Raw genomic sequence first — 19,610 nt, 5'->3', positions numbered from 1 at the left:
TCTGTTCTGATGTGTGTGTGTGTGTGTGTGTGTGTGTGTATGCGTAAAATACAAACGAGAAGGAGAGAGGTTGGACGAGGACAAGAGTGGCAAAGCCAAGTGCGCGGGCATTCACGGAAATTATTTACATTTACAGCATTTACCAGATGTCAGTAGTTACAGGGACAGTCCCCCACTGGAGACACTCAGGGTTAAGTGTCTTGCTCAGGGACACGATGGTAGTAAGTGGGGTTTGAACCCGGGTCTTCTGGTTCATAGGCGAGTGTGTTACCCGCTAGGCCACTACCACCCTGAAATTATGTCTTTAACACTTCCTGTTTGGCACAACCAGGAAGTAGTGTTTCTCCAGAAAAAATAATTAATTAACTCACTGGTTCTTCAGTGTCTTGCGAGATGGAACATTTGTGGTAATTTTCACATCCGTTCATCAAACAATTGGAACGTGTCGCATGTTAGCGAAACTCGTATTAATGTTAAATATTCACACAAGGGAAATTTTCATAATATTTTAATAAAAGGCACATGGAGGCCTGTCTGGAGTTTACCAAAAGCTACCTGAATGACTCTCCGACCATAAGAAACAAAACTCTCTGGTCTTTGGTATAAATGCCAGGCGTCACATTTGGAGGAAACCAGGCACTGCTCATCGCCTTCTCCAGAGCGCGGTTCATCTTTCAGCAGGACAATGAGCACACAGCCAAGGACAGTCAAAGGAGTGGCTTCAGGACAACTCTGTGAATGTTCTTGAGTGGCCCAGCCAGAGCCCAGACTTGAATCAGATTGAACATCTTTGGACAGAGGGTAAATTGGCTGTGCACCGATGCTTCTCACCCAACCTGATGGAGCTTGAGAGGTGCTGCAAAGAGGAATGGGCCAAACTGGCCAAGATAGGTGTGCCAAGCTTGTAGCACCATATTCAAAAAGACTCTAATCGCTGCCAAAGGTGCATCAAAAGCTGTGACTATGTAATACACATGATTCCTCAGTTTTTATTTTAATTTTTTTTAGTAAATTTGCCAAAAACTTTTTTCATGTTGTCATTATGGGGTGTTGTGTTGTGTGTAGAGTTCTGAGGAAAAATACAGTTAATCCATTTTGGAATGAGGCTGTAACAGCAAAAATGGAAAAAAAAAACTTTCCAGATGAACTGTATAGGTTGCTGGTTCGAATTCTAATCTGACGCACTGAGGTGCCACCAAGCACAGCACCGTCCCCACACAGCAGTCAAATGGTCATTTGTGATTTGTTATATGATGACTTACTCTGTGTTTGAAGTGATTCTCATAATTTTTCATCACAAGTAGCAGAATAACACAAATAATTCCTGGAAACCTTTTCATTGGTTGCTGTGTTACATTTTGCCCAGATACAATACTGCTTATTTTCTGATTAACTATTGTGTAGACCATTCCTTTTTTTTGATTGGCTGGTAGTTGACTGGCACTAGGACCCAGAGGTTTCATAGTTAGGCGTGGCTGTTTGAAAAATATTCTTTTTTCTGCATTTAATTTTTTACTCTGAAATGGGTGGTAAAATGCAAAATTACCTATTTCAAAAACAACTTACAAAATTTCTAATTATTCACAAAAACTATTCAATTAAAGTAATGTGAGAAATGTAATTCGTTACTTGAGAGCATTCTCTGAAAGATGCCACACTGTTACCCAGGCCGCATTTCGGATGCGCTCCTCGAGCTCGGCTATTCTCTCCGTCATTTCCACTAGTCTCCTACATTTCCCACAGGTGAAATCCTCACTACTGACGGAGTTCGTCAAGCTGTACATTTCACACACTGCACAGGGGATTAGTGAGGGAGCCATAACTTACGTTTGGGTAAATTTAGGTGATTAATTCCGAGGTAATTCAGGAAGTCCTTGGAAGTAATACCAGCTCGCGCCAAACACACCAAACAGTGCAGCACCGGAATCAGAACTAACGGAACACATCGGAAACGGATACTAACCTCAACCCTAGTTAGCAGAACATGGTTGATATGACTGAAAAAGTAGGATTTTTGTGAGATGCTGCTCTTGTTCGCACACCGAGGCAGAAAACAATGAAAAAGCATGAACCTCATTTCTGACACTGGCTAATCTCTTCTCACCTTGCCCCAGGGGGTAGGCCTTAATGAACTAACATTGGGCTAAGCACTTCTCACCTTGCCCCAGGGGTCTAAACATGCACATTGAATTGTCAAAAGGAACAGCACTTTTATAAAAGACATAACAAAAGATATAGGTTTCATTTTTTAAATTTTTTGATCGCATAGATTTTATAAGACTCCTGATATTATGAACTGTCATCTGGTATGTCTTGCACCCTTTAAGGAGGTCCGGGTGGCTTAATAGTACTGAATGGACCCGGAAACTAAACAAAAATAAATAAAATTCATTCACTATGAACTATTTCAGAAAAATCCTATCATACTTGCCTTTTCTTGGTTGAGGCCACCAGCATTGTCCTGAAACAGTTGCCAGATCGTATTTTTAAACTCATCAGTGTACTGCATAGTGCGTCTGAGTCCTGGAACCTTAAAAAAAAGAAACAGCAAAAGAGCCATGTTTCTTAATGATTCCACATGCAAATTGATATATTGCTCCATCACCACTTGCCTACCAACAAAGGTCTTTGCCTGGGGAGTGGACTCATACAGACAGGTGAGGAATTAAGGCCTTCTGTTTGACAGAAATGGCCCGCAAAGTGCTGCTCCCAATTTTTGTACAAGAGTCAAATAATTGATGAATTTTGACACGTCGCCCAGGTAAACCTTTACAGTGGTGGGCTTAAAACGGCTTGTGAGGTTTGAGACCCAGCTCAAGACACAAAGTCATTTTGACTATAAGAAATCTGTCCTCTCCCTGACCTTAGGAAAAATAATCATTACAACTTTGACCAAGTCACGTGTTGTGCTTTTCAATGCCAAAAAAAAAATAGGAAAAGCATGCGGTGAGAGCATATCTGGGCCTTCCAGACACATTTTTTATATTTAAATGACACAAAAAGGCACACATTTCGCATGTTCATTTTGACGATAAGAAAGGGTTCTCCTAACCCTTGCTTAAGAGAACACGGTTGAAATGTTCAAAAAGGGAGGATTTTTGGGCATGAAGGCTTGCTCACTGACCGCAGGCCAGATTCTTATATCCCAAGCTGTTGCACCCTTTTATGGACACCAGGTGGAGCCACTTTCAACATTTTGCACTTTGCCTGGGTTTACAACATCTCTGCATGACCCCCTGCTGGAAGATGCTGGACAAAGCTCGAAAAATCGGCTAAGTTCAATAATGATGAAAAAATGGCAAAGTCCAGACCCGTTGTAAGACCACACTAAATTTTCCTGGACATTGTGCACTTCGCCTGGGCTTACAACATCTCTGCATGACCCCTTCCAGAGCGACTTACAACGTGCTTTCAAGTTACCATCGATGAAGAGATCAATTCCGGTTCACTAGGACCCCAGCTATGAATACATCTATTTTATTCACTCTGTTGTAGATTCTGTACACAAAGTTCGACAACAAGAAAATTTCAATTTAATCTAAATATTCTTTAAAGAGGAAGGTCTTGAGCTGTCGTTTGAAGGTGCTCAGTGACTGAGCTGTTCTGACCTCGAGGGGAAGTTCATTCCACCACCGAGGGGCCAAGACGGAGAAGAGTCTAGATGAGCGTCTTCCTTTTACCTTCAGAGATGGAGGGACCAGGCGAGCAGTACTGGAGGCTCGGAGTATACCAGGTGCAGTGCGAGGTGTAATAAGGGCTGTGAGATAGGATGGGGCTACTCCATGTTTGGCTTTGTAGGCCAGCATCAGTATTTTGAACCTGATGCGTGCAGCTACTGGGATCCAGTGGAGGGAACATAGCAGAGGGGTGGTGTGGGAGAACTTGGGAAGGTTGAAGATCAGTCGTGCTGCTGCATTTTGTATGAGTTGTAGAGGTCGGATAGTACATAAAAGGTAGACCAGCTAGAAGGGAGTTACAATAATCCAGTCGTGAGGTTACTAAGGACTGAACCAGTAGTTGGGTGGCCAGATTCGTCTGATATTGTAGAGAAGGAATCTACATGAGCTGGATGCTGGACAAAGCTCGAAAAATTGGCTAATTTCAAAAATGAGGAAAGATTGGCAAAGTCCAGACTCGTCATAAGGCCACATTCAAACTCCCCGGATATTGTGCACTTCGCCTGGGCTAATCACTTCTCACCTTGCCCCAGGGGGGCTTGCACATCAGCCCACTGTTCATGAACCTTCTGCCTGGCTGTCATAAGCCATCTGACAGGGGCCTTCATTCTCATTCTGACAGTGCCCGGGAATCATGCACTTCCACTGGGCTAAGCACTTATCACTCTGACTTCCCCCGCCTCCAGCAGCCCACTGTTCATGCACTCGCTGCCCAGGTGACCCTCAGACAGGCGTGGCCCCGGGATGGACCTGGGGCCGCAAGGTGCGTACGAGTATCTATGATCAATCCTAAGAGTTGTACTCTTTTGTTCATATGAAGACTCAAACATGACATTTACATTTACAGCATTTGGCAGAGCGCCCTTATCCAGAGCGCCTTACAACGTGCTTTCAAGGGGTGGGGTTGTATTTGTTAAACTGCGACTCAGTTGCACCCGAGCTCCTGCAAAATGAAAACATTCTTGGCAAATGCTTTTGCTGTTATCCGTCTTGCGCCGGTCCAAGAATTTCACCTCTAGCGGCACAATACGAATGCCCCCGGCCGTCCCTCTTAATCATTAATATTACTCTAGATTACAGTTATCCAAGTACGTGTGGAGCAGTCAAAGGAACCATAACTGATTTAATAAGCCATACACAGTTTTACTGTACCCATTGTGTGCACTGGATTAATCTTTGAGACAAGCATATGTTACTGGCAGGATCAAGCAGGTAGCCACTCGCACCCCCACAGCGTGCTCAGGTGGTGGTTAGGCTGGAGGAGGCTGGACGAGCGCGAGGAGGACCGCCCCTTCGGCATCCGTTCCTCGCAGCCTCCGAATCTTATGCATCCATGGTCTTTGCATAACGCCCATGGAGAAAGCCCTCAGCTCGAGCACTCAAAATAGGATCCAGGTGGCACATGCTCTGTAAAAAAAACAGGCAGCTGTGTTCAACAACCGGCCGTCTGTGACTCACTTCAAGCTGTTCGGCACAGGACATGGCCTCTCCGTGGAGAGGAAAAGTGTCATAAGGCCTGGTGGCAGCTGCCCCAGAGCGGGAGACCTCTCCCATGTGTGAGCATGTCTGATTTTTAGAGCACCCGTTTCTGTCAAAAACTCACACAAAAGCAGCTTTGGCTGCAATGTCCTCCAGAAGGCACTGGCTGGGGCACACGCCCACAGCTCCAGGACTCAAGGACCCAGCCCCTGAGTGAGCATGTCCGATTTTTAGAGCACCCGTTTTGGTCAAAAAATTATGCAAAAGCAGCTTTGGAGGTTCTCTGACAATGTCCTCCGGGGGGCACTGGCTCGGGCACGCGCCCACAGCTCCAGGACACAAGGACCCAGCCCCTGTGTGAGCATGTCAGATTTTTAGAGCACCTGTTTCGGTCAAAAAATCTCACACAAAAGCAGCTTTGGAGGTTCTCTGACAATATGTCCTCCGGGGGGCACTGGCTGGGCACGTGCCCACACTCAGTGTCTCAGGGCACTCTGGGCAGATCAAATACTTCCATGAAGTGTCCCTGCTTGGGGCCGGCATCACTGAAAAATGTGTTTCTCAAAAACGAACCCATACCCCTCTGGACTAACTAGACTTTGTAGAGAACCAAGCTCTTGAAAAGTGTCCAATTTTGGAGCACCCTGGTCGGTCAAGAAACCGGCCGACCTCAGCCTTGGAAGTCCCCTGTGGCAACTGGTGCCAAAATTTTGAGGTGATAGAACTTTTTTTGGACTTAGTCAAATTTTCAGAACTTTCTCATCAGAAGGTGTACCAGGGCTAGTTGTACAAGGGTCAGTTGTACCAGGGTTGGTTGTACCAGGGCATCCATTGCTGGACATTTTTTAATCTTTTCTACTCCTCTGAACTACCTAGACTTTGTTGAGAACCAGAGAGGCGAAGCTCTCACTATATACCCGATTTTGGTGCAAAATGACTTAGTCATTTTTTAAAACTTTTCTCACCGCCAGGCTTCTCAAACAGTTCACGAGTTTGAGGCGCCCTGGTTGGTCAAGAAACCGGCCAACCTCAGCCTTGGAAGTGCCCTTTAAACTTTGTCATTTTTTTCACTTTTCCACTTTTGACTTAGGTTTTTTTTTTTTTTTGACTAATTTCGATTTTGTGGTAAAAATGATAAAGTAAAAAAAAAAAACTTTTTTGTGAGTATCATTTTTTTAACTTTTTCATTTCTGACTCATGTTTGTCAATTTTACTTTGTCATTTTATTCCTCTTCTGACTTTTTTTTTTTTACTTCAAAACTTCTGAGTCACTTTTCTAAGTCACTTTTCCACTTCTGACGTGTTTTTTTACTGTCATTTTTTAGAACAGACGAGATCGAGCGTTCTTAGGCTGGTATGGCCGACAACAAACTCTGCTTGAAAATCTTGGCCTTTAAACAAAAGGGGCTTGAAAACATATCACAGAGTGAAAATACCTCTTAACTTACTTTAGAAAAAAACTAACAAAGCGATGCAAAAAAACTTTATTTTAAAAAGTTTTTCAACAGTTAAAGCTTACAGCACCTGGTATTCCCAGGAGGACTCCCATCCCAGTACTAACCAGGCCGAAGCCTTCTTAGCTTCCGAGATCAGACGAGACCGTTCGTTCTTGGGCTGGTATGGCCGTAAGCAATCTCTGCTTGAAAATCTTGGACTTTAAACAACCTAGGATTGAAATCATATCACAGAGTGAAAATACCTCTTCACTGTTTGTTTGAAAATACCTCTTAACTGTTTGTTGAAAATACCTCCTAACTTACTTTGGAAAAAAACTAAAAAAAGCGATGCAAAAAAACTTCATTTTAAAAAAAGTTTTTCAACAGTTAAAGCTTACAGCACCTGGTATTCCCAGGAGGTCTCCCATCAAAGTACAGTACCTGGTATTCCCAGGAGGTCTCCCATTCAAGTACTAACCAGGCCCAAGCCTTCTTAGCTTCCGAGATCGGACGAGACCGGGGGTTCTTGGGCTGGTATGGCCGTCAGCAAGCTCTGCTTGAAAATCTTGGACTTTAAACAACCTAGGCTTGAAAACATATCACAGAGTGAAAATACCTCTTAACTTACTTTAGATAAAAACTAACAAAGCGATGCAAAAAAACTTAATTTTAAAAAGTTTTTCAATAGTTAAAGCTTACAGCACCTGGTATTCCCAGGAGGTCTCCCATCCAAGTACTAACCAGGCCCAAGCCTTCTTAGCTTCCGAGATCAGACGATACCGGGCATTCTTGGGCTGGTATGGCCGTAAGCAATCTCTGCTTGAAAATCTTGGACTTTAAAAATTCCTAGGCTTGAAAACATATCACAGAGTGAAAATACCTCTTAACTTACTTTAGAAAAAAACTAACAAAGCGATGCAAGAAAACTTCATTTAAAAAAGTTTTTCAACAGTTAAAGCAGCTATTATTCCCAGGAGGTCTCCCATCCAAGTACTAACCAGGCCCAAGCCTTCTTAGCTTCCGAGATCGGACGAGACCGGGGGTTCTTGGGCTGGTATGGCCGTCAGCAAGCTCTGCTTGAAAATCTTGGACTTTACACAACCTAGGCTTGAAAACATATCACAGTGTGAAAATACCTCTTAACTTACTTTAGAAAAAAACTAACAAAGCGATGCAAAAAAACTTCATTTAAAAAAGTTTTTCAACAGTTAAAGCTTACAGCACCTGGTATTCCCAGGAAGTCTCCCATCCAAGTACTAACCAGGCAAGCCTTAGCTTCCGAGATCAGACGAGACCGGGCGTTCTTGGGCTGGTATGGCCGTCAGCAATCTCTGCTTGAAAATCTTGGACTTTAAACAACCTAGGCTTGAAAACTTATCACAGAGTGAAAATACCTCTTAACTTACTTTAGAAAAAAAACTAACAAAGCGATGCAAGAAAACTTCATTTAAAAAAGTTTTTCAACAGTTAAAGCAGCTATTATTCCCAGGAGGTCTCCCATCCAAGTACTAACCAGGCCCAAGCCTTCTTAGCTTCCGAGATCAGACGAGACCGGGTGTTCTTGGGCTTGTGACGTCCCGTGGCAGACTATGGGTGTTTTCTGTTGTGTTTGTGTATGTCTCTCTCTTTCTGTCTGTAATGTTGCAGGGTGGCTCCTCATCAGCCATGATTGGACTCCTCCCACTTCCTGCCGTGATTGGTGGGCTGTAATCAGGAAGAGGGTTCAAAATGGTGGCTGCTTTGGTGAAGAAGGGGAGTGTTGGTGAAAAGAGGAGAAGAGTGTTTGCGGAAGAGAGGACTTTGTTGGTGAAGATAGACTTTTGTTGGTAGAGAAGAATGTTGTTGGTGAAGTGAAGGATTAGGACGAGAAGATAGGTCTTAGACTGCCCAGACCTGTTTTGTGTTTCTGTTGTTGTTTGAATGTCTTTGTTTGTAATAAAAGATTAGTATTAAGTGTTGTTGCGTCGTTTTGGAGTTTATACTCATATGTCCCATTTGTTATGTCCCTGACCCTAGACCGGGGACGTAACAGGCTGGTATGGCCGTAAGCAATCTCTGCTTGAAAATCTTGGACTTTAAACAACCTAGGCTTGAAAACATATCACAGAGTGAAAATACCTCTTAACTTACTTTAGATAAAAACTAACAAAGCGATGCAAAAAAAATTCATTTAAAAAATGTTTTCAACAGTTAAAGCTTACAGCACCTGGTATTCGCAGGAGGTCTCCCATCCAAGTACTAACCAGGCCCAAGCCTTCTTAGCTTCCGAGATCAGCCGAGACGGGCGTTCTTGGGCTGGTATGGCCGTAAGCAATCTCTGCTTGAAAATCTTGGACTTTAAACAACCTAGGCTTGAAAACATATCACAGAGTGAAAATACCTCTTAACTTACTTTAGATAAAAACTAACAAAGCGATGCAAAAAAAACTTCATTTTAAAAAGTTTTTCAACAGTTAAAGCTTACAGCACCTGGTATTCCCAGGAGGTCTCCCATCCAAGTACTAACCAGGCCCAAGCCTTCTTAGCTTCCGAGATCAGACGAGACCGGGCGTTCTTGGGCTGGTATGGCCGTAAGCAATCTCTGCTTGAAAGTCTTGGACTGTAAACAACCTAGGCTTGAAAACATATCACAGAGTGAAAATACCTCTTAACTTACTTTAGATAAAAACTAACAAAGCGATGCAAAAAAACTTCATTTTAAAAAGTTTTTCAACAGTTAAAGCTTACAGAACCTGGTATTCCCAGGAGGTCTCCCATCCAAGTACTAACCAGGCCAAAGCCTTCTTAGCTTCCTAGATCAGACCAGACCGGGCGTTCTTGGGCTGGTATGGCCGTAAGCAATCTCTGCTTGAAAATCTTGGACTTTAAACAACCTAGGCTTGAAAACATATCACAGAGTGAAAATACCTCTTAACTTACTTTAGATAAAAACTAACAAAGCGATGCAAAAAAACTTTATTTTAAAAAGTTTTTCAACAGTTAAAGCTTACAGCACCTGGTATTCCCAGGAGGTCTCCCATCCAAGTACTAAGCAGGCCCAAGCCTTCTTAGCTTCCGAGATCAGACGAGACCAGGCGTTCTTGGGCTGGTATGGCCGTAAGCAATCTCTTCTTGAAAATCTTGGACTTTAAACAACCTAGGTTTGAAAACATATCACAGAGTGAAAATACCTCTTAACTTACTTTAGATAAAAACTAACAAAACGATGCAAAAAAAACTTCATTTTAAAAAGTTTTTCAACAGTTAAAGCTTACAGCACCTGGTATTCCCAGGAGGTCTCCCATCCAAGTACTAACCAGGCCCAAGCCTTCTTAGCTTCCGAGATCAGACGAGACCGGGCGTTCTTGGGCTGGTATGGCCGTAAGCAATCTCTGCTTGAAAATCTTGGACTTTAAACAACCTAGGCTTGAAAACATAACACAGAGTGAAAATACCTCTTAACTTACTTAAGATAAAAACTAACAAAGCGATGCAAAAAAACTTCATTTTAAAAAGTTTTTCAACAGTTAAAGCTTACAGCACCTGATATTCCCAGGAGGTCTCCCATTCAAGTACTAACCAGGCCCAAGCCTTCTTAGCTTCCGAGATCAGACCAGACCGGGCGTTCTTGGACTGGTATGGCCGTAAGCAATCTCTGCTTGAAAATCTTGGACTTTAAACAACCTAGGCTTGAAAACATATCACAGAGTCAAAATACCTCTTATTTTACTTTAGATAAAAACTAACAAAGCGATGCAAAAAAACTTCATTTTAAAAAGATTTTCAACAGTTAAAGCTTACAGCACCTGGTATTCCCAGGAGGTCTCCCATCCAAGTACTAACCAGGCCCAAGCCTTCTTAGCTTCCGAGATCAGACGAGACCGGGCGTTCTTGGGCTGGTATGGCCGTAAACAATCTCTGCTTGAAAATCTTGGACTTTAAACAACCTAGGCTTGAAAACATATCACAGAGTGAAAATAACTCTTAACTTACTTTAGATAAAAACTAACAAAGCGATGCAAAAAAACTTCATTTTAAAAAGTTTTTCAACAGTTAAAGCTTACAGCACCTGGTATTCCCAGGAGGTCTCCCATCCAAGTACTAACCAGGCCCAAGCCTTCTTAGCTTCCGAGATCAGACGAGACCGGGCGTTTTTGGGCTGGTATGGCCGTAAGCAATCTCTGCTTGAAAATCTTGGACTTTAAACAACCAAGGCTTGAAAACATATCACAGAGTGAAAATACCTCTTAACTTACTTTAGATAAAAACTAACAAAGCGATGCAAAAAAACTTCATTTTAAAAAGTTTTTGAACACTTAAAGCTTACAGCACCTGGTATTCCCAGGAGGTCTCCCATCCAAGTACTAACCAGGCCCAAGCCTTCCTAGCTTCCGAGATCAGACGAGACCGGGCGTTCTTGGGCTGGTATGGCCGTAAGCAATCTCTGCTTGAAAATCTTGGACTTTAAACAACCTAGGCTTGAAAACATATCACAGAGTGAAAATACCTCTTAACTTACTTTAGATAAAAACTAACAAAGCGATGCAAAAAAACTTCATTTTAAAAAGTTTTTCAACAGTTAAAGCTTACAGCACCTGGTATTCCCAGGAGGTCTCCCATCCAAGTACTAACCAGGCCCAAGCCTTCTTAGCTTCCGAGATCAGACGAGACCGGGCGTTCTTGGGCTGGTATGGCCGTAAGCAATCTCTGCTTGAAAATCTTGGACTTTAAACAACCTAGGCTTGAAAACATATCACAGAGTGAAAATACCTCTTAACCTACTTTAGATAAAAACTAGCAAAGCGATGCAAAAAAACTTCATTTTAAAAAGTTTTTCAACAGTTAAAGCTTACAGCACCTGGTATTCCCAGGAGGTCTCCCATCCAAGTACTAACCAGGCCCAAGCCTTCTTAGCTTCCGAGATCAGACGAGTCTGGGCGTTCTTGGGCTGGTATGGCCGTAAGCAATCTCTGCTTGAAAATCTTGGACTTAAAACAACCTAGGCTTGAAAACATATCACAGAGTGAAAATACCTCTTAACTTACTTTAGATAAAAACTAACAAAGCGATGCAAAAAAACTTCATTTTAAAAAGTTTTTCAACAGTTAAAGCTTACAGCACCTGGTATTCCCAGGAGGTCTCCCATCCAAGTACTAACCAGGCCCAAGCCTTCCTAGCTTCCGAGATCAGACGAGACCGGGCGTTCTTGGGCTGGTATGGCCGTAAGCAATCTCTGCTTGAAAATCTTGGACTTTAAACAACCTAGGCTTGAAAACATATCACAGAGTGAAAATACCTCTTAACTTACTTTAGATAAAAACTAACAAAGCGATGCAAAAAAACTTCATTTTAAAAAGTTTTTCAACAGTTAAAGCTTACAGCACCTGGTATTCCCAGGAGGTCTCCCATCCAAGTACTAACCAGGCCCAAGCCTTCTTAGCTTCCGAGATCAGACGAGTCTGGGCGTTCTTGGGCTGGTATGGCCGTAAGCAATCTCTGCTTGAAAATCTTGGACTTTAAACAACCTAGGCTTGAAAACATATCACAGAGTGAAAATACCTCTTAACTTACTTTAGATAAAAACTAACAAAACGATGCAAAAAAACTTCATTTAAAAAAGTTTTTCAACAGTTAAAGCTTACAGCAACTGGTATTCCCAGGAGGTCTCCCATCCAAGTACTAACCAGGCCCAAGCCTTCTTAGCTTCCGAGATCAGACGAGACCGGGCATTCTTGGGCTGGTATGGCCGTAAGCAATCTCTGCTTGAAAATCTTGGACTTTAAAAAACCTAGGCTTGAAAACATATCACAGAGTGAAAATACCTCTTAACTTACTTTAGATAAAAACTAACAAAGCGATGCAAAAAAACTTCATTTTAAAAAGTTTTTCAACAGTTAAAGCTTACAGCACCTGGTATTCCCAGGAGGTCTCCCATCCAAGTACTAACCAGGCCCAAGCCTTCTTAGCTTCCGAGATCAGACTGAGACCGGGCGTTCTTGGGCTGGTATGGCCGTAAGCAATCTCTGCTTGAAAATCTTGGACTTTAAAAAACCTAGGCTTGAAAACATATCACAGAGTGAAAATACCTCTTAACTTACTTTAGATAAAAACTAACAAAGCGATGCAAAAAAACTTCATTTTAAAAAGTTTTTCAACAGTTAAAGCTTACAGCACCTGGTATTCCCAGGTGGTCTCCCATCCAAGTACTAACCAGGCCCAAGCCTTCTTAGCTTCCGAGATCAGACGAGTCTGGGCGTTCTTGGGCTGGTATGGCCGTGAGCAATCTCTTCTTGAAAATCTTGGACTTAAAACAACCTAGGCTTGAAAACATATCACAGAGTGAAAATACCTCTTAACTTACTTTAGATAAAAACTAACAAAGCGATGCAAAAAAACTTCATTTTAAAAAGTTTTTCAACAGTTAAAGCTTACAGCACCTGGTATTCCCAGGAGGTCTCCCATCCAAGTACTAACCAGGCCCAAGCCTTCCTAGCTTCCGAGATCAGACGAGACCGGGCGTTCTTGGGCTGGTATGGCCGTAAGCAATCTCTGCTTGAAAATCTTGGACTTTAAACAACCTAGGCTTGAAAACATATCACAGAGTGAAAATACCTCTTAACTTACTTTAGATAAAAACTAACAAAGCGATGCAAAAAAACTTCATTTTAAAAAGTTTTTCAACAGTTAAAGCTTACAGCACCTGGTATTCCCAGGAGGTCTCCCATCCAAGTACTAACCAGGCCCAAGCCTTCTTAGCTTCCGAGATCAGACGAGACCGGGCGTTCTTGGGCTGGTATGGCCGTAAGCAATCTCTGCTTGAAAATCTTGGACTTTAAACAACCTAGGCTTGAAAACATATCACAGAGTGAAAATACCTCTTAACTTACTTTAGATAAAAACTAACAAAGCGATGCAAAAAAACTTCATTTTAAAAAGTTTTTCAACAGTTAAAGCTTACAGCACCTGGTATTCCCAGGAGGTCTCCCATCCAAGTACTAACCAGGCCCAAGCCTTCTTAGCTTCCGAGATCAGACGAGTCTGGGCGTTCTTGGGCTGGTATGGCCGTGAAGCAATCTCTGCTTGAAAATCTTGGACTTTAAACAACCTAGGCTTGAAAACATATCACAGAGTGAAAATACCTCTTAACTTACTTTAGATAAAAACTAACAAAGCGATGCAAAAAAACTTCATTTTAAAAAGTTTTTCAACAGTTAAAGCTTACAGCACCTGGTATTCCCAGGAGGTCTCCCATCCAAGTACTAACCAGGCCCAAGCCTTCTTAGCTTCCGAGATCAGACGAGACCGGGCGTTCTTGGGCTGGTATGGCCGTAAGCAATCTCTGCTTGAAAATCTTGGACTTTAAACAACCTAGGCTTGAAAACATATCACAGAGTGAAAATACCTCTTAACTTACTTTAGATAAAAACTAACAAAGCGATGCAAAAAAACTTCATTTTAAAAAGTTTTTCAACAGTTAAAGCTTACAGCACCTGGTATTCCCAGGAGGTCTTCCCATCCAAGTACTAACCAGGCCCAAGCCTTCTTAGCTTCCGAGATCAGACGAGACCGGGCGTTCTTGGGCTGGTATGGCCGTAAGCAATCTCTGCTTGAAAATCTTGGACTTTAAACAACCTAGGCTTGAAAACATATCACAGAGTGAAAATACCTCTTAACTTACTTTAGATAAAAACTAACAAAGCGATGCAAAAAAACTTCATTTTAAAAAGTTTTTCAACAGTTAAAGCTTACAGCACCTGGTATTCCCAGGAGGTCTCCCATCCAAGTACTAACCAGGCCCAAGCCTTCTTAGCTTCCGAGATCAGACGAGTCCTGGGCGTTCTTGGGCTGGTATGGCCGTAAGCAATCTCTGCTTGAAAATCTTGGACTTTAAACAACCTAGGCTTGAAAACATATCACAGAGTGAAAATACCTCTTAACTTACTTTAGATAAAAACTAACAAAGCGATGCAAAAAAACTTCATTTTAAAAAGTTTTTCAACAGTTAAAGCTTACAGCACCTGGTATTCCCAGGAGGTCTCCCATCCAAGTACTAACCAGGCCCAAGCCTTCTTAGCTTCCGAGATCAGACGAGACCGGGCAGTTCTTGGGCTGGTATGGCCGTAAGCAATCTCTGCTTGAAAATCTTGGACTTTAAACAACCTAGGCTTGAAAACATATCACAGAGTGAAAATACCTCTTAACTTACTTTAGATAAAAACTAACAAAGCGATGCAAAAAAACTTCATTTTAAAAAGTTTTTCAACAGTTAAAGCTTACAGCACCTGGTATTCCCAGGAGGTCTCCCATCCAAGTACTAACCAGGCCCAAGCCTTCTTAGCTTCCGAGATCAGACGAGACCGGGCGTTCTTGGGCTGGTATGGCCGTAAGCAATCTCTGCTTGAAAATCTTGGACTTTAAACAACCTAGGCTTGAAAACATATCACAGAGTGAAAATACCTCTTAACTTACTTTAGATAAAAACTAACAAAGCGATGCAAAAAAACTTCATTTTAAAAAGTTTTTCAACAGTTAAAGCTTACAGCACCTGGTATTCCCAGGAGGTCTCCCATCCAAGTACTAACCAGGCCCAAGCCTTCTTAGCTTCCGAGATCAGACGAGTCTGGGCGTTCTTGGGCTGGTATGGCCGTGAGCAATCTCTGCTTGAAAATCTTGGACTTAAAACAACCTAGGCTTGAAAACATATCACAGAGTGAAAATACCTCTTAACTTACTTTAGATAAAAACTAACAAAGCGATGCAAAAAAACTTCATTTTAAAAAGTTTTTCAACAGTTAAAGCTTACAGCACCTGGTATTCCCAGGAGGTCTCCCATCCAAGTACTAACCAGGCCCAAGCCTTCCTAGCTTCCGAGATCAGACGAGACCGGGCGTTCTTGGGCTGGTATGGCCGTAAGCAATCTCTGCTTGAAAATCTTGGACTTTAAACAACCTAGGCTTGAAAACATATCACAGAGTGAAAATACCTCTTAACTTACTTTAGATAAAAACTAACAAAGCGATGCAAAAAAACTTCATTTTAAAAAGTTTTTCAACAGTTAAAGCTTACAGTCCCTGGTATTCCCAGGAGGTCTCCCATCCAAGTACTAACCAGGCCCAAGCCTTCTTAGCTTCCGAGATCAGACGAGACCGGGCGTTCTTGGGCTGGTATGGCCGTAAGCAATCTCTGCTTGAAAATCTTGGACTTTAAACAACCTAGGCTTGAAAACATATCACAGAGTGAAAATACCTCTTAACTTACTTTAGATAAAAACTAACAAAGCGATGCAAAAAAACTTCATTTTAAAAAGCTTTTTCAACAGTTAAAGCTTACAGCACCTGGTATTCCCAGGAGGTCTCCCATCCAAGTACTAACCAGGCCCAAGCCTTCTTAGCTTCCGAGATCAGACGAGACCTGGGCGTTCTTGGGCTGGTATGGCCCTGAAGCAATCTCTGCTTGAAAATCTTGGACTTTAAACAACCTAGGCTTGAAAACATATCACAGAGTGAAAATACCTCTTAACTTACTTTAGATAAAAACTAACAAAGCGATGCAAAAAAACTTCATTTTAAAAAGTTTTTCAACAGTTAAAGCTTACAGCACCTGGTATTCCCAGGAGGTCTCCCATCCAAGTACTAACCAGGCCCAAGCCTTCTTAGCTTCCGAGATCAGACGAGACCGGGCAGTTCTTGGGCTGGTATGGCCGTAAGCAATCTCTGCTTGAAAATCTTGGACTTTAAACAACCTAGGCTTGAAAACATATCACAGAGTGAAAATACCTCTTAACTTACTTTAGATAAAAACTAACAAAGCGATGCAAAAAAACTTCATTTTAAAAAGTTTTTCAACAGTTAAAGCTTACAGCACCTGGTATTCCCAGGAGGTCTCCCATCCAAGTACTAACCAGGCCCAAGCCTTCTTAGCTTCCGAGATCAGACGAGACCGGGCGTTCTTGGGCTGGTATGGCCGTAAGCAATCTCTGCTTGAAAATCTTGGACTTTAAACAACCTAGGCTTGAAAACATAATCACAGAGTGAAAATACCTCTTAACTTACTTTAGATAAAAACTAACAAAGCGATGCAAAAAAACTTCATTTTAAAAAGTTTTTCAACAGTTAAAGCTTACAGCACCTGGTATTCCCAGGAGGTCTCCCATCCAAGTACTAACCAGGCCCAAGCCTTCTTAGCTTCCGAGATCAGACGAGACCGGGCGTTCTTGGGCTGGTATGGCCGTAAGCAATCTCTGCTTGAAAATCTTGGACTTTAAACAACCTAGGCTTGAAAACATATCACAGAGTGAAAATACCTCTTAACTTACTTTAGATAAAAACTAACAAAGCGATGCAAAAAAACTTCATTTTAAAAAGTTTTTCAACAGTTAAAGCTTACAGCACCTGGTATTCCCAGGAGGTCTCCCATCCAAGTACTAACCAGGCCCAAGCCTTCTTAGCTTCCGAGATCAGACGAGACCGGGCGTTCTTGGGCTGGTATGGCCGTAAGCAATCTCTGCTTGAAAATCTTGGACTTTAAACAACCTAGGCTTGAAAACATATCACAGAGTGAAAATACCTCTTAACTTACTTTAGATAAAAACTAACAAAGCGATGCAAAAAAACTTCATTTTAAAAAGTTTTTCAACAGTTAAAGCTTACAGCACCTGGTATTCCCAGGAGGTCTCCCATCCAAGTACTAACCAGGCCCAAGCCTTCTTAGCTTCCGAGATCAGACGAGACCGGGCGTTCTTGGGCTGGTATGGCCGTAAAGCAATCTCTGCTTGAAAATCTTGGACTTTAAACAACCTAGGCTTGAAAACATATCACAGAGTGAAAATACCTCTTAACTTACTTTAGATAAAAACTAACAAAGCGAATGCAAAAAAACTTCATTTTAAAAAGTTTTTCAACAGTTAAAGCTTACAGCACCTGGTATTCCCAGGAGGTCTCCCATCCAAGTACTAACCAGGCCCAAGCCTTCTTAGCTTCCGAGATCAGACGAGACCGGGCGTTCTTGGGCTGGTATGGCCGTAAGCAATCTCTGCTTGAAAATCTTGGACTTTAAACAACCTAAGGCTTGAAAACATATCACAGAGTGAAAATACCTCTTAACTTACTTTAGATAAAAACTAACAAAGCGATGCAAAAAAACTTCATTTTAAAAAGTTTTTCAACAGTTAAAGCTTACAGCACCTGGTATTCCCAGGAGGTCTCCCATCCAAGTACTAACCAGGCCCAAGCCTTCCTAGCTTCCGAGATCAGACGAGACCGGGCGTTCTTGGGCTGGTATGGCCGTAAGCAATCTCTGCTTGAAAATCTTGGACTTTAAACAACCTAGGCTTGAAAACATATCACAGAGTGAAAATACCTCTTAACTTACTTTAGATAAAAACTAACAAAGCGATGCAAAAAAACTTCATTTAAAAAGTTTTTCAACAGTTAAAGCTTACAGCACCTGGTATTCCCAGGAGGTCTCCCATCCAAGTACTAACCAGGCCCAAGCCTTCTTAGCTTCCGAGATCAGACGAGACCGGGCGTTCTTGGGCTGGTATGGCCGTAAGCAATCTCTGCTTGAAAATCTTGGACTTTAAACAACCTAGGTTTGAAAACATAACACAGAGTGAAAATACCTCTTAACTTACTTTAGATAAAAACTAACAAAGCGATGCAAAAAAACTTCATTTTAAAAAGTTTTTCAACAGTTAAAGCTTACAGCAACTGGTATTCCCAGGAGGTCTTCCATCCAAGTACTAACCAGGCCCAAGCCTTCTTAGCTTCCGAGATCAGACGAGACCGGGCGTTCTTGGGCTGGTATGGCCGTAAGCAATCTCTGCTTGAAAATCTTGGACTTTAAACAACCTAGGCTTGAAAACATATCACAGAGTGAAAATACCTCTTAACTTACTTTAGATAAAACTAACAAAGCGATGCAAAATACTTCATTTTAAAAAGTTTTTCAACAGTTAAAGCTTACAGCACCTGGTATTCCCAGGAGGTCTCCCATCCAAGTACTAACCAGGCCCAAGCCTTCTTAGCTTCCGAGATCAGACGAGACCGGGCGTTCTTGGGCTGGTATGGCCGTAAGGAATCTCTGCTTGAAAATCTTGGACTTTAAACAACCTAGGCTTGAAAACATATCACAGAGTCAAAATACCTCTTATTTTACTTTAGATAAAAACTAACAAAGCGATGCAAAAAAACTTCATTTTAAAAAGATTTTCAACAGTTAAAGCTTACAGCACCTGGTATTCCCAGGAGGTCTCCCATCCAAGTACTAACCAGGCCCAAGCCTTCTTAGCTTCCGAGATCAGACGAGACCGGGCGTTCTTGGGCTGGTATGGCCGTAAACAATCTCTGCTTGAAAATCTTGGACTTTAAAAAACCTAGGCTTGAAAACATATCACAGAGTGAAAATAACTCTTAACTTACTTTAGATAAAAACTAACAAAGCAATGCAAAAAAACTTCATTTTAAAAAGTTTTTCAACAGTTAAAGCTTACAGCACCTGGTATTCCCAGGAGGTCTCCCATCCAAGTACTAACCAGGCCCAAGCCTTCTTAGCTTCCGAGATCAGACGAGACCGGGCATTTTGGGCTGGTATGGCCGTAAGCAATCTCTGCTTGAAAATCTTGGACTTTAAACAATCAAGGCTTGAAAACATATCACAGAGTGAAAATACCTCTTAATTTACTTTAGATAAAAACCAACAAAGCGATGCAAAAAAACTTCATTTTAAAAAGTTTTTGAACACTTAAAGCTTACAGCACCTGGTATTCCCAGGAGGTCTCCCATCCAAGTACTAACCAGGCCCAAGCCTTCCTAGCTTCCGAGATCAGACGAGACCGGGCGTTCTTGGGCTGGTATGGCCGTAAGCAATCTCTGCTTGAAAATCTTGGACTTTAAACAACCTAGGCTTGAAAACATATCACAGAGTGAAAATACCTCTTAACTTACTTTAGATAAAAACTAACAAAGCGATGCAAAAAAACTTCATTTAAAAAAGTTTTTCAACAGTTAAAGCTTACAGCACCTGGTATTCCCAGGAGGTC

The 19,610-nt window shown here is 42.0% G+C and overlaps 35 non-coding genes and 11 pseudogenes across 35 annotated transcripts; all 46 read right to left on the bottom strand.

Annotated features, from left to right (window-relative positions):
- Nucleotides 1–6,668: 6,668 nt before the first annotated feature.
- Nucleotides 6,669–6,787, bottom strand: LOC114795077 (uncharacterized; annotated as a pseudogene).
- Nucleotides 6,788–7,021: 234 nt separating this feature from the next.
- LOC114795076 (uncharacterized) lies at nt 7,022–7,140 on the bottom strand (annotated as a pseudogene).
- A 144-nt stretch (nt 7,141–7,284) lies between these two features.
- On the bottom strand, nt 7,285–7,403 carry LOC114795068 (5S ribosomal RNA). Its single transcript, XR_003750473.1, has one exon. It is a non-coding gene; the product is annotated as a 5S ribosomal RNA (ribosomal RNA).
- A 139-nt stretch (nt 7,404–7,542) lies between these two features.
- LOC114795081 (uncharacterized) lies at nt 7,543–7,660 on the bottom strand (annotated as a pseudogene).
- Nucleotides 7,661–7,804: 144 nt separating this feature from the next.
- LOC114795083 (uncharacterized) lies at nt 7,805–7,918 on the bottom strand (annotated as a pseudogene).
- An 868-nt stretch (nt 7,919–8,786) lies between these two features.
- On the bottom strand, nt 8,787–8,904 carry LOC114795075 (uncharacterized; annotated as a pseudogene).
- Nucleotides 8,905–9,049: 145 nt separating this feature from the next.
- Nucleotides 9,050–9,168, bottom strand: LOC114795045 (5S ribosomal RNA). Its single transcript, XR_003750450.1, has one exon. It is a non-coding gene; the product is annotated as a 5S ribosomal RNA (ribosomal RNA).
- Nucleotides 9,169–9,312: 144 nt separating this feature from the next.
- LOC114795080 (uncharacterized) lies at nt 9,313–9,431 on the bottom strand (annotated as a pseudogene).
- A 144-nt stretch (nt 9,432–9,575) lies between these two features.
- LOC114795063 (5S ribosomal RNA) lies at nt 9,576–9,694 on the bottom strand. The gene has a single exon (XR_003750468.1). It is a non-coding gene; the product is annotated as a 5S ribosomal RNA (ribosomal RNA).
- A 145-nt stretch (nt 9,695–9,839) lies between these two features.
- LOC114795044 (5S ribosomal RNA) lies at nt 9,840–9,958 on the bottom strand. Its single transcript, XR_003750449.1, has one exon. It is a non-coding gene; the product is annotated as a 5S ribosomal RNA (ribosomal RNA).
- Nucleotides 9,959–10,102: 144 nt separating this feature from the next.
- On the bottom strand, nt 10,103–10,221 carry LOC114795070 (5S ribosomal RNA). The gene has a single exon (XR_003750475.1). It is a non-coding gene; the product is annotated as a 5S ribosomal RNA (ribosomal RNA).
- A 144-nt stretch (nt 10,222–10,365) lies between these two features.
- Nucleotides 10,366–10,484, bottom strand: LOC114795047 (5S ribosomal RNA). The gene has a single exon (XR_003750452.1). It is a non-coding gene; the product is annotated as a 5S ribosomal RNA (ribosomal RNA).
- A 144-nt stretch (nt 10,485–10,628) lies between these two features.
- Nucleotides 10,629–10,747, bottom strand: LOC114794999 (5S ribosomal RNA). The gene has a single exon (XR_003750412.1). It is a non-coding gene; the product is annotated as a 5S ribosomal RNA (ribosomal RNA).
- A 144-nt stretch (nt 10,748–10,891) lies between these two features.
- LOC114795057 (5S ribosomal RNA) lies at nt 10,892–11,010 on the bottom strand. Its single transcript, XR_003750462.1, has one exon. It is a non-coding gene; the product is annotated as a 5S ribosomal RNA (ribosomal RNA).
- Nucleotides 11,011–11,154: 144 nt separating this feature from the next.
- LOC114795042 (5S ribosomal RNA) lies at nt 11,155–11,273 on the bottom strand. Its single transcript, XR_003750447.1, has one exon. It is a non-coding gene; the product is annotated as a 5S ribosomal RNA (ribosomal RNA).
- Nucleotides 11,274–11,417: 144 nt separating this feature from the next.
- On the bottom strand, nt 11,418–11,536 carry LOC114795067 (5S ribosomal RNA). Its single transcript, XR_003750472.1, has one exon. It is a non-coding gene; the product is annotated as a 5S ribosomal RNA (ribosomal RNA).
- A 144-nt stretch (nt 11,537–11,680) lies between these two features.
- LOC114795056 (5S ribosomal RNA) lies at nt 11,681–11,799 on the bottom strand. The gene has a single exon (XR_003750461.1). It is a non-coding gene; the product is annotated as a 5S ribosomal RNA (ribosomal RNA).
- Nucleotides 11,800–11,943: 144 nt separating this feature from the next.
- On the bottom strand, nt 11,944–12,062 carry LOC114795066 (5S ribosomal RNA). The gene has a single exon (XR_003750471.1). It is a non-coding gene; the product is annotated as a 5S ribosomal RNA (ribosomal RNA).
- A 144-nt stretch (nt 12,063–12,206) lies between these two features.
- On the bottom strand, nt 12,207–12,325 carry LOC114795065 (5S ribosomal RNA). Its single transcript, XR_003750470.1, has one exon. It is a non-coding gene; the product is annotated as a 5S ribosomal RNA (ribosomal RNA).
- Nucleotides 12,326–12,469: 144 nt separating this feature from the next.
- Nucleotides 12,470–12,589, bottom strand: LOC114795050 (5S ribosomal RNA). Its single transcript, XR_003750455.1, has one exon. It is a non-coding gene; the product is annotated as a 5S ribosomal RNA (ribosomal RNA).
- Nucleotides 12,590–12,733: 144 nt separating this feature from the next.
- Nucleotides 12,734–12,852, bottom strand: LOC114795074 (uncharacterized; annotated as a pseudogene).
- A 144-nt stretch (nt 12,853–12,996) lies between these two features.
- LOC114795055 (5S ribosomal RNA) lies at nt 12,997–13,115 on the bottom strand. The gene has a single exon (XR_003750460.1). It is a non-coding gene; the product is annotated as a 5S ribosomal RNA (ribosomal RNA).
- A 144-nt stretch (nt 13,116–13,259) lies between these two features.
- LOC114795034 (5S ribosomal RNA) lies at nt 13,260–13,378 on the bottom strand. The gene has a single exon (XR_003750439.1). It is a non-coding gene; the product is annotated as a 5S ribosomal RNA (ribosomal RNA).
- A 144-nt stretch (nt 13,379–13,522) lies between these two features.
- LOC114795078 (uncharacterized) lies at nt 13,523–13,641 on the bottom strand (annotated as a pseudogene).
- A 145-nt stretch (nt 13,642–13,786) lies between these two features.
- Nucleotides 13,787–13,905, bottom strand: LOC114795023 (5S ribosomal RNA). The gene has a single exon (XR_003750430.1). It is a non-coding gene; the product is annotated as a 5S ribosomal RNA (ribosomal RNA).
- Nucleotides 13,906–14,049: 144 nt separating this feature from the next.
- Nucleotides 14,050–14,169, bottom strand: LOC114795064 (5S ribosomal RNA). Its single transcript, XR_003750469.1, has one exon. It is a non-coding gene; the product is annotated as a 5S ribosomal RNA (ribosomal RNA).
- Nucleotides 14,170–14,313: 144 nt separating this feature from the next.
- On the bottom strand, nt 14,314–14,433 carry LOC114795072 (uncharacterized; annotated as a pseudogene).
- A 144-nt stretch (nt 14,434–14,577) lies between these two features.
- On the bottom strand, nt 14,578–14,697 carry LOC114795059 (5S ribosomal RNA). The gene has a single exon (XR_003750464.1). It is a non-coding gene; the product is annotated as a 5S ribosomal RNA (ribosomal RNA).
- Nucleotides 14,698–14,841: 144 nt separating this feature from the next.
- On the bottom strand, nt 14,842–14,960 carry LOC114795011 (5S ribosomal RNA). The gene has a single exon (XR_003750420.1). It is a non-coding gene; the product is annotated as a 5S ribosomal RNA (ribosomal RNA).
- A 144-nt stretch (nt 14,961–15,104) lies between these two features.
- LOC114795073 (uncharacterized) lies at nt 15,105–15,223 on the bottom strand (annotated as a pseudogene).
- A 144-nt stretch (nt 15,224–15,367) lies between these two features.
- Nucleotides 15,368–15,486, bottom strand: LOC114795054 (5S ribosomal RNA). Its single transcript, XR_003750459.1, has one exon. It is a non-coding gene; the product is annotated as a 5S ribosomal RNA (ribosomal RNA).
- A 144-nt stretch (nt 15,487–15,630) lies between these two features.
- Nucleotides 15,631–15,749, bottom strand: LOC114795062 (5S ribosomal RNA). The gene has a single exon (XR_003750467.1). It is a non-coding gene; the product is annotated as a 5S ribosomal RNA (ribosomal RNA).
- A 145-nt stretch (nt 15,750–15,894) lies between these two features.
- LOC114795079 (uncharacterized) lies at nt 15,895–16,014 on the bottom strand (annotated as a pseudogene).
- Nucleotides 16,015–16,159: 145 nt separating this feature from the next.
- Nucleotides 16,160–16,279, bottom strand: LOC114795058 (5S ribosomal RNA). The gene has a single exon (XR_003750463.1). It is a non-coding gene; the product is annotated as a 5S ribosomal RNA (ribosomal RNA).
- A 144-nt stretch (nt 16,280–16,423) lies between these two features.
- Nucleotides 16,424–16,542, bottom strand: LOC114795000 (5S ribosomal RNA). The gene has a single exon (XR_003750413.1). It is a non-coding gene; the product is annotated as a 5S ribosomal RNA (ribosomal RNA).
- Nucleotides 16,543–16,687: 145 nt separating this feature from the next.
- On the bottom strand, nt 16,688–16,806 carry LOC114795082 (5S ribosomal RNA). Its single transcript, XR_003750477.1, has one exon. It is a non-coding gene; the product is annotated as a 5S ribosomal RNA (ribosomal RNA).
- A 144-nt stretch (nt 16,807–16,950) lies between these two features.
- On the bottom strand, nt 16,951–17,069 carry LOC114795071 (5S ribosomal RNA). Its single transcript, XR_003750476.1, has one exon. It is a non-coding gene; the product is annotated as a 5S ribosomal RNA (ribosomal RNA).
- A 144-nt stretch (nt 17,070–17,213) lies between these two features.
- On the bottom strand, nt 17,214–17,332 carry LOC114795061 (5S ribosomal RNA). The gene has a single exon (XR_003750466.1). It is a non-coding gene; the product is annotated as a 5S ribosomal RNA (ribosomal RNA).
- Nucleotides 17,333–17,478: 146 nt separating this feature from the next.
- On the bottom strand, nt 17,479–17,597 carry LOC114795060 (5S ribosomal RNA). The gene has a single exon (XR_003750465.1). It is a non-coding gene; the product is annotated as a 5S ribosomal RNA (ribosomal RNA).
- Nucleotides 17,598–17,742: 145 nt separating this feature from the next.
- LOC114795053 (5S ribosomal RNA) lies at nt 17,743–17,861 on the bottom strand. Its single transcript, XR_003750458.1, has one exon. It is a non-coding gene; the product is annotated as a 5S ribosomal RNA (ribosomal RNA).
- Nucleotides 17,862–18,004: 143 nt separating this feature from the next.
- On the bottom strand, nt 18,005–18,123 carry LOC114795049 (5S ribosomal RNA). The gene has a single exon (XR_003750454.1). It is a non-coding gene; the product is annotated as a 5S ribosomal RNA (ribosomal RNA).
- A 144-nt stretch (nt 18,124–18,267) lies between these two features.
- Nucleotides 18,268–18,386, bottom strand: LOC114795069 (5S ribosomal RNA). The gene has a single exon (XR_003750474.1). It is a non-coding gene; the product is annotated as a 5S ribosomal RNA (ribosomal RNA).
- A 142-nt stretch (nt 18,387–18,528) lies between these two features.
- Nucleotides 18,529–18,647, bottom strand: LOC114795048 (5S ribosomal RNA). The gene has a single exon (XR_003750453.1). It is a non-coding gene; the product is annotated as a 5S ribosomal RNA (ribosomal RNA).
- Nucleotides 18,648–18,791: 144 nt separating this feature from the next.
- LOC114795046 (5S ribosomal RNA) lies at nt 18,792–18,910 on the bottom strand. The gene has a single exon (XR_003750451.1). It is a non-coding gene; the product is annotated as a 5S ribosomal RNA (ribosomal RNA).
- A 144-nt stretch (nt 18,911–19,054) lies between these two features.
- On the bottom strand, nt 19,055–19,172 carry LOC114795051 (5S ribosomal RNA). The gene has a single exon (XR_003750456.1). It is a non-coding gene; the product is annotated as a 5S ribosomal RNA (ribosomal RNA).
- Nucleotides 19,173–19,316: 144 nt separating this feature from the next.
- On the bottom strand, nt 19,317–19,435 carry LOC114795052 (5S ribosomal RNA). The gene has a single exon (XR_003750457.1). It is a non-coding gene; the product is annotated as a 5S ribosomal RNA (ribosomal RNA).
- Nucleotides 19,436–19,610: the final 175 nt, after the last annotated feature.

Source organism: Denticeps clupeoides, chromosome 7 (assembly GCF_900700375.1).
Source record: "Denticeps clupeoides chromosome 7, fDenClu1.1, whole genome shotgun sequence".
Taxonomy (NCBI): domain Eukaryota; kingdom Metazoa; phylum Chordata; class Actinopteri; order Clupeiformes; family Denticipitidae; genus Denticeps; species Denticeps clupeoides.
The sequence above is the reverse complement of the archived record's forward strand: the minus strand, read 5'-3'. Positions and strand labels throughout refer to the sequence as shown.